The following is an 8,759-nucleotide window of genomic DNA, read 5'->3' as shown; positions in this document are numbered from 1 at the left end:
TTGACTGTTGCCCACAGAGATGGTTTGAAGGAGGCATACCTGGATCTGGATCTCACTGTGAGTGCATAACAATGTGGCAGCCAGACTTGACATCCCAAATGCTTTCTGACTGAGAACAAAAGCATTCCTCCTCTCCCAGCTAAACCTAAAGCAGGGGAAGGATGATTCAACTCAGGGTAGCAAACAGCAGGAAATCCGACAATAGCATTTACACTTGGGAGGCAATAGATCCAGATTTTTCCTAAACAAGATGGGAATTTTTTAAAAAAAGGATCCTGATAAGATTTGTACATGTTATTGTATATAATTTTTTTTTTAAATAGAGATGGGGTCTTGGCATGTTGCCTAGGCTAGCCTTGAACTCCTGGGCTCAAGCAATCTGCCCACCTCAGCTTCCCAAAGTGTTGGGATTACAGGCGTGAGCCACCACATCAGGCTAACATATATAAATTTTTACCTTGAAAAATATATATGTAAAATAATCAAGTGAGGTGTAGGGAGTGATAGGTAGGTACATGAGTCTCCATTATAATATTATATTTACTATATAAATATTTAGAATTTGTCATAATAAAAATATTTTTAAAACTTGGATCCTGGCCAGGTTTGGTGGCTCACACCTGTAATCCCAGCACTTTGGGAGGTGGAGGCAGGTGGATCCCTTGAGGTCAGAAGTTCTAGACAAGCCTGGTCACCATGGTGAAACTCCGTTTCTACTAAAAATACAAAAATTAGCTGGGCATGGTGGTGCACGCTTGTAATCCCAGCTGCTCAGGAAGCTGAGACAGGAGAATCGCTTGAACACTGGAGGTGAAGTTTGCAGTGAGCTGAGATTGTGCCATTGCACTCCAGCCTGAGTGGCAGAGCGAGACTCTGTCTCCAAAACAAACAAACAAACAAAACAAAAACAACGACAACAAAAAAATCTTGGATCCCATTTTTGGCTCTAATTTCTTTCCCTCCCTCCCTCCCTCCCTTTATTCCTTTCTTCCTCTTCTTTTTTTTTTTTTTTTTTAGACACAGTCTTGTCTGTTACCCAGGCTGTAGTGCAGTGGGGTGATCATGGCTCATTGTGGCCTTAACCTCCCAGGCTCAAGAGATCCTTCTACCTCAGCCTTCCCAGTAGGGACTACAGGCGTGCACTACCACACTCAGCTAGGTTGTTTTAAATATTTTATTTTGTAGAGACAGGGTCTCCTAGGTTGCCCAGGCTTCTAATTTTCAATGTTTCTTCTTCTTCTTTTTTTTTTTTTTTTGAGACAGAGTCTCGTTCTGTCGCCCAGGCTGGAGTGCAGCGGTGCGATCTTGGCTCACTGCAAGCTCCACCTCCCAAGTTCATGCCCTTCTGCCTCCTCAGTCTCTCGAGTAGCTGGGACTACCGGCGCCCGCCACCACGCCTGGCTAATTTTTTTGTATTTTTAGCGGAGACAGGATTTTACCGTTAGCCAGGATGGTCTCAATCTCCTGACCTTGCGATCCTCCTGCCTCAACCTCCCAAAGTGCTGGGATTACAGGCATAAGCCACCACGCCTGGCTGCTTCAATGTTTCTTTATGATCTTTATTTCTGTGCTTAGCATCTTTATCTGTAATATGGGGCATCTGAATGTATCACTTTTTGACTCAGGCACAGTGTCTCATGCCTGTAATCCCAGCACTTTGGGAGGCCAGGCACAGTGGCTCATGCCTGTAATCCCAGCACTTTGGGAGGTCAAGGCGGGCAGATCACCTGGAGCAGGAGTTTGAGACCAGCCTGGCCAATATGGTGAAACCCTGTTTCTACTAAAAATACAAAAAAAGTAGCCGGCTGTGGTGGCGCACTCCTGTAGTCCCAGCTACTAGGGAGGTTGAGGCATAAGGATTGCTTTAATCTAGGAGGCAGAGGTTGTAGTGAGCCAAGATTGCACCATTGCAGTCCAGCCTGGGTGAAAGAATAAGACTCTGTCTCAACACAAAAGGATGTTTAGAGTATGTGTGAAACCATGTCTGTCAAAGGGCTTTGTAAATTATAATGTCCTCTTGAAGTGTGGTAGTTAGAAAAGGCTCATGATTGCTATGGTAAAGATTTTTCTTTTTTTTTTTGAGACAAAATCTTGCTCTGTAGCCTGGGCTAGAGTGCAGTGGCAGGAACTCGGCTCATTGCAACTTCCACCTCCTGGGTTCAAGCGATTCTCCTGCCTCAGCCTCCTGAATGGCTAGAATTATAGGCACGCGCCACCACACCAAGCTAATTTTTTGTATTTTTTAGTAGAGACAGGGGTTTCACCATGTTGGCCAGGCTAGTCTTGAATTCTCGACCTCATATAATCCTCCCACCTCGGCCTCCCAAAGTGCTAGGATTACAAGAGTGAGCGACCATGCCCGGCCTTTTTTTTCTTTTTTTTTTTTTTTTTTTTTTTTTTTTTTGAGACGGAGTCTCGCTCTGTCGCCCAGGCTGGAGTGCAGTGGCGCGATCTCGGCTCACTGCAAGCTCCACCTCCCGGGTTCACGCCATTCTCCCGCCTCAGCCTCCGAGTAGCTGGGACTACAGGCGCCCGCCACCACGCCCGGCTAGTTTTTTGTATTTTTAGTAGAGACGGGGTTTCACCATGTTAGCCAGGATGGTCTCGATCTCCTGACCTCGTGATCCACCCGCCTCGGCCTCCCAAAGTGCTGGGATTACAGGCTTGAGCCACCGCGCCCGGCCCTTTTTTTCTTTTTTTTGAGACAAAGTCTTGCTCTGTAGCCCAGGCTAGAGTGCAGTGGCATGATCTCGGCTCACTGCAACTTTACTATGGTTAAGATTAATATGGGCACACACACACACACACACACACACACACACACACAATCAAGCAGTATGAAAGGTATAACATGTTAAAAAATAAAAATGCAACAAATTTAGTTTCAAGATCTTATTAGTTTTTATTAGCTATTCATGAATTGGAAAGTATCCCATCTAAAGTTTTAGAAAGGAGCTCCTGTAAGCTGAGTGGAGGAGGTTGACTTTGTAGGCAGAAAAGGGCTGAAAAAAACAAAAGCAGGGAACTAAAAGCACATTGGTTGTTTCAAAGTTATTTTCCTCCCTGGGTTCAGACAGAGGGGACTTCCTTATTATGCCAGCACAGGGAAACTGGGCCCCTTCTAATCGGTTGCTGTGATTGGTTCCTGTGTTTTGGAATATCAGCCTGTTTGAGAGTCCAGTTTGATTGCATGGCCCCTGGCATGAGTGACTCCATTCTGATTTTGTCTGGTCTGTTGGGCCTAGTGCAGGCAAAAGCTCAGTCCAAGCCAATAATTTTAGTCCCATAAATTTTACTTAACACATGAATATTTCCCTCCCCCAGTACTCTCCTCCAGACACAATCACTGTTATCATAGAAATTCCATGGATATGAAATATCATATATATATATGTATTTTTTTACCTATTGAATTAGAAAAACCCTGAAATGGCCTGGCACGGTGGCTCACTCCTGTAATCCCAGCACTTTGAGAGGCTGAGGTGGGTGGATTGCTTTAGCTCTGGAGGTCAAGACCAACCTGGGCAACATGGCAAAAACGCTTCTCTACCAAAAACTACAAAAATTAGCTGGGCGTGGTGGCTACATGCCTGTAGTCCCAGCTACTCGGGAGGCTGAGGCACAACAATGGCTTTAACACAGGAGGTGGAGGTTTCAGTGAGCCGAGATTGCGCCACTGAGCTCCAGCCTGGGCAAGAGTGAGGCTCCATCTCAAAAAAAAAAAAAAAAAAAAAAGAGGAAAGAAAAGCCATGAAATATCATATTTTCATATGAAATGTTTAAAGTAACTTAAAACTTTTGGGTCCAGGGGTCTCAAACTGTAGGAAAGATTCACTGAGGTGGGACTTGGAAGCGCACATTCCTAACCAGCCCTCCAGGGGCAGAGGAGCATCCTAGGGATCCCACTGAGATGTGGATTCTGACTCGGCACGTCTGGGGAGTGGCCTGAGAGTCTGCATTTGTAACCAGCTCCCACGTGATGTGGATGCTCCTGATCCAGGACCACACTGTGAGGATTTTTAACTGCCCCGAAAACTCCTTATAAAAGCGAGGCTGGCCAGGTGAGGTGGCTCACACCTGTAATCCTAGCACTTTGCGAGGCTGACGCGGGAGGATTTCTTGATCCCAGGGCTTTGAGACTAGCCCTGGCAACATAGGAAGAACTCGTCTCTACCAAATGTTTGAAAATCAGCCAGACATGGTGGCACACACCTGTAGTCCCAGCTACTTAAGACGTTGAAGTGGGAGGACTGCTTGAGCCTAGGAGGTTAAGGCTGCGGTGAATTGTGATCACACCACTGCACTCCAGGCTGGGTGACAGAGTGAGACCCCGTCTCAGAAAGAAAATAAATAAATACATAAAATTAAAAGAAGGTTAAGCGGGGCCAGCTACTTGAGAAGCTGAGATGGGAGAATCCTTCGAGCCCAGGAGTCTGAGGCTGTAGTGAGCTCTGATTGCACCGCTGCACTCCAGCCTGGGTGACAGAGCGAGAACCATCTGTAAAAAAATAAAACAGACAAATCCCCTCCCCACCAAAACAGAAAAAAGAGCCTCATTCTAAATACTTTTAGTAAGAGAGTAAAGCACATAGAATTCTAAGAAAGCAGTATTTTTACATGCTTTTAAGTAGACAGACAACCTCCCTGAAAGCAATCCAGGCCTGCATCCCTCTGGCCCTGAGAACTTAGGAGCATCTCCTCCAGGGAGAATATGTCTTTGTCATTTTATTTCTTCTGGGCTCTAGAATCCAGAGCCAAAATAAAATCCTCTGTGCCACCCAGCTGGTACCTCTCAGGTGTAAAAATCACATTTTCATACCCACATACAGCCCCCAAGTTTTCATTTTATTGCCGTTTTCCTGTAACAATTGATCTCAAAAGATCTTTGGAGCTTTTCGCTTCAGTCTTTTGTGGGCCAACAGTGAACTCACAGGCCGGGTTCTCACAAATTTATATTTCTATATAGAATTTTGGAGCTCCTTTTAGGGAAGGAAGAGGCTCATTTGGCATACATATTAATTAAAGTTTTGGGAAATAGAAAAAGCACCTTCATCAATATTTGGAAGAGTGCCTATTATAATAGCTCACATTTAATAGAAAAAAGCTCTTGATGGAGAGCACTCATTAGTACTTTACTGCCTGATTTTTCTTTTTTTTTTTTTTTTTTTTTTGAGATAGAGTCTTGCTCTGTCGCCCAGGCTGGAGTCCAGTGGTGCAATCTTGGCTCACTGTAACCTCTGCCTCCTGGGTTCCAGCGATTCTCCTGCCTCAGCCTCCTGAGTAGCGGGGATTACAGACACCCACCTCACCTGGCTAATTTTTGTATTTTTAGTAGAGACAGGGTTTCATCAAGTTGACCAGGCTGGTCACGAACTCCTGATCTCAAGTGATCTGCTCACCTTTGCCTCCAAAAGTGCTGGGATTACAGGAATGAGCCACCACGCCTGGCCAGTCTGAATTTTTTAACAAAATGAATACTCATTCACTGAAATATTCTGAGTCAGTGTTCCATGGAGGTTCCTATTGTCAGATTTTATTTTAGTTGAGAAGATTTTAGTAAGAATAATTTTGTGTGTGTGTGTGTGTGTGTGCGTGCGTGTCTTGTGCCTGTTTGTATATTTGTTTGTTTGTTTGTTTGTTTTTGAGACAGAGTCTCACTGGAGTGCAGCGGCTCGATCTTGGCTCACTGCAACTTCCACCTCCCAGGTTCAAGCGATTCTCCTGCCTCAGCCTCCTGAGTAGCTGGGATTACAGGTGCCCGCCACCACGCCCAGCTATTTTTTTGTATTTTTAGTAGAGATAGGCTTTCATTATGTTGGTCAGACTTGTCTCGAACTCTTGACCTTATGATTCGCCCGCCTTGGCCTCCCGAAGTGCTAGTATTATAGGCGTGAGCCACTGTGCCCAGTTTTTTCCCCGCATCAAGGCTGGTACTTCTCCTTCTAAAAGGCTTTAAGTGACTCATGTCATTTTACCTCACACTATTCCTGTTAAATCATGAAGCTAAAATAAATACAGATATTTCAGAAACAAGTGAATTACTGGTTGCAAGTCACATTGCAGAGCTGTTCCGTTTGCTGCTCTATTGATTTCAGCACAGTTCTGGGGGCAGGTAAAGGCTTGGTTGTAATCCCTGAGTGTAATCCCCCCAAAACTGGGGACTGAATGTTGGTATGAAAATGTGATTTTACACCTGGGAGGCACCAGCTGGTGGCACTGAGGATTTTCGTTTGTCTCTGGATTCTAGAGCCCAGAAGAAATGAAATGACAAGGACATGCTTTCCCTGGAGGTTTCTCAGGACCAGAAGGATGCAGGCCTGAATTGCTTGAAGGAGAGATGTCTATCTTTTTTTTTTTTTTTTTTGAGATGGAGTCTCAGTTTGTTGCCCAGGCTGGAGTGCAGTGGTGCGATCTTGGCTAAGTGCAGTGGTGCGATCTTGGCTCACTGCAGCCTCTGCCTCCCAGATTCAAGTGCTTCTCCTGCCTTAGCCTCCCGACTAGCTGGAATTATAGGCCCACCACCATGCCCAGATAATTTTTTTGTATTTTTAGTAGAGACTGGGGTTTCGCCATGTTGGCCAGGCTGGTCTTGAACTCCTGAACTCAAGTGATCCACCTGCCTCGGCCTCCCAAAATGCTGGGATTGCAGGTGTGAGCCACTGCACCTAGCCAGATGTCTGTCTATTAAGAGCAGTTTTGAATGCTGCTTTGATTCTTAGAATTCTACATGCTGGGCCGGGCGTGGTGGCTCATGCCTGTAATCCCAGCACTTTGGGAGGCCGAGGCAGGCAGATCACCTGAGATCGGTAGTTCGAGACCAGCCTGACCAACATGGAGAAACCCCGTCTCTACTAAAAATATAAAATTATCCAACTGTGGTGGTGCATGCCTGTAATCCCAGTTACTCAAGAGGCTGAGGCAGGAGAATCGCTTGAACCCGGAGGTGGAGGTTGTGGTGAGCTGAGATCGCGCCATTGCACTTCAGCCTGGGCAACAAGAACGAAACTCTGTGTTAAAAAAAAAAAAAAAAAGAATTCTACGTGCTTTACTACTTCACTGCAAGTATTTGGAACAAGGCTCATTTTTATTATATAAGGAATTTTCCAAGCAGATTTAGGAATCTTCCAAGTGTGGTCACCTCTCTTGTGTGTATGACCTGTGGCTCCTGTGTTTATATCTACCTCCACCACCCTCTTGATCACGGGAGAGGTCTCCATAAAATTACTCAAGGCCCACATTCTGTGAGCTCTGAGACAGTGGCATCATCTCTGTGAATAAGAACACATTCACGTCCCTGGCTTCCTCCCAAATGCCCCTCGATTCTTGCCAGAAGGAACTGGAAACAAATGAGGCTCCATCTTCCAGAAAATTGTCTTATTTTTATCACTCCGAATGCTAATCCCTTGAGGAGGTAAGGCCAGAGGTCCTGCAGTGGGAGAGGCCTGGGACAGGGACAGTGGGAGAGGGTGGAGCTTGATTTCTAGCCTTGGCTCTGCCACTCACATCCCTGCCAGGAACCCACTTGCTGCTGAACCCCAGTGCTGGACTCACAGAAGATGCTCAATAACTATTTGTTAAGAAAAACAAATGTATTTTCCACGTGACTTCAGCCAAACACTCGACCTCCCTAGACTTCTGTTTCCTTCTTTGCAAAATGAAGTCACAAGCTAGAATGAGCTTTGTTTTTCCTCTCTGCTTGAGTATTCTTTGATTTGAGAAAGAACTTTCTAAATTTAACTATTATCACTTCTATGTCAGCATGTTCTGGATAGGGATACATTCCAAGGGAACAGTTTTAAAAATTTATCTTCCCAGAGAAATAAAATTTTGTTTTTCTTCTTAGGGTAACACTTAGGAGCTGGAGGTTGGGTAGGGAAGAGCAGCAGAATCTGAGAGATTAGTCATCGACCCAGAATTAGTGTCTATAGACGACTGCTTGTCACAGCCTCAGGTAACTTTTGTGACATCAGGAATATTTTGGTAAGGAGGACAGGAAAATTCTCTATTAAAAAAAATCTCGCCGGGCGCGGTGGCTCAAGCCTGTAATCCCAGCACTTTGGGAGGCCGAGACGGGTGGATCACAAGGTCAGGAGATCGAGACCATCCTGGCTAACACGGTGAAACCCCGTCTCTACTAAGAAATACAAAAAACTAGCCGGGCGAGGTGGCAGGCGCCTGTAGTCCCAGCTACTCGGGAGGCTGAGGCCGGAGAATGGCGTGAACCCGGGAGGCGGAGCTTGCAGTGAGCTGAGATCCGGCCACTGCACTCTAGCCTGGGCTACAGAGCGAGACTCCGTCTCAAAAAAATAATAAAAATAAAAAAAAAAAATAAAAAAAATCTCGGCTGGAGGGGCAGTGGCTCACACCAGTAATCCCAGCATTTTGGGAGGCCGAGGCCGGTGGATCATCTGAGGTCAGGAGTTCGAGACCAGCCTGGTCAACATGGTGAAACCCCATCTCTACTAAAAATACAAAATTAGCTGGGTGTGGTGGCACGCGCCTGTAATCCCAGCTACTTGGGAGGCTAAGGCAGGAGAATCACTTGAACCCAGGAGGCGGAGGTTGCAGTGAGCTGAGATTGTGCCATTGCACTCCAGCCTGGGCGACAGAGCAAGACTCCGTCTCAAAAAAAAAAAAACAAAAAGAAAATCTTTTTGCAAAAGAGAACGATCAATAATCAAACTATTGCCTTTCCCAACAAGGATAATATACGCTTGTGTGCATTTCAAAGACCTCCATGGCTTTTACAGTATACTAAA

This window comes from Papio anubis, chromosome 8 (genome assembly GCF_008728515.1).
Source record: "Papio anubis isolate 15944 chromosome 8, Panubis1.0, whole genome shotgun sequence".
Lineage (NCBI taxonomy): Eukaryota > Metazoa > Chordata > Mammalia > Primates > Cercopithecidae > Papio > Papio anubis.
This window is presented reverse-complemented; position numbering follows the sequence as displayed.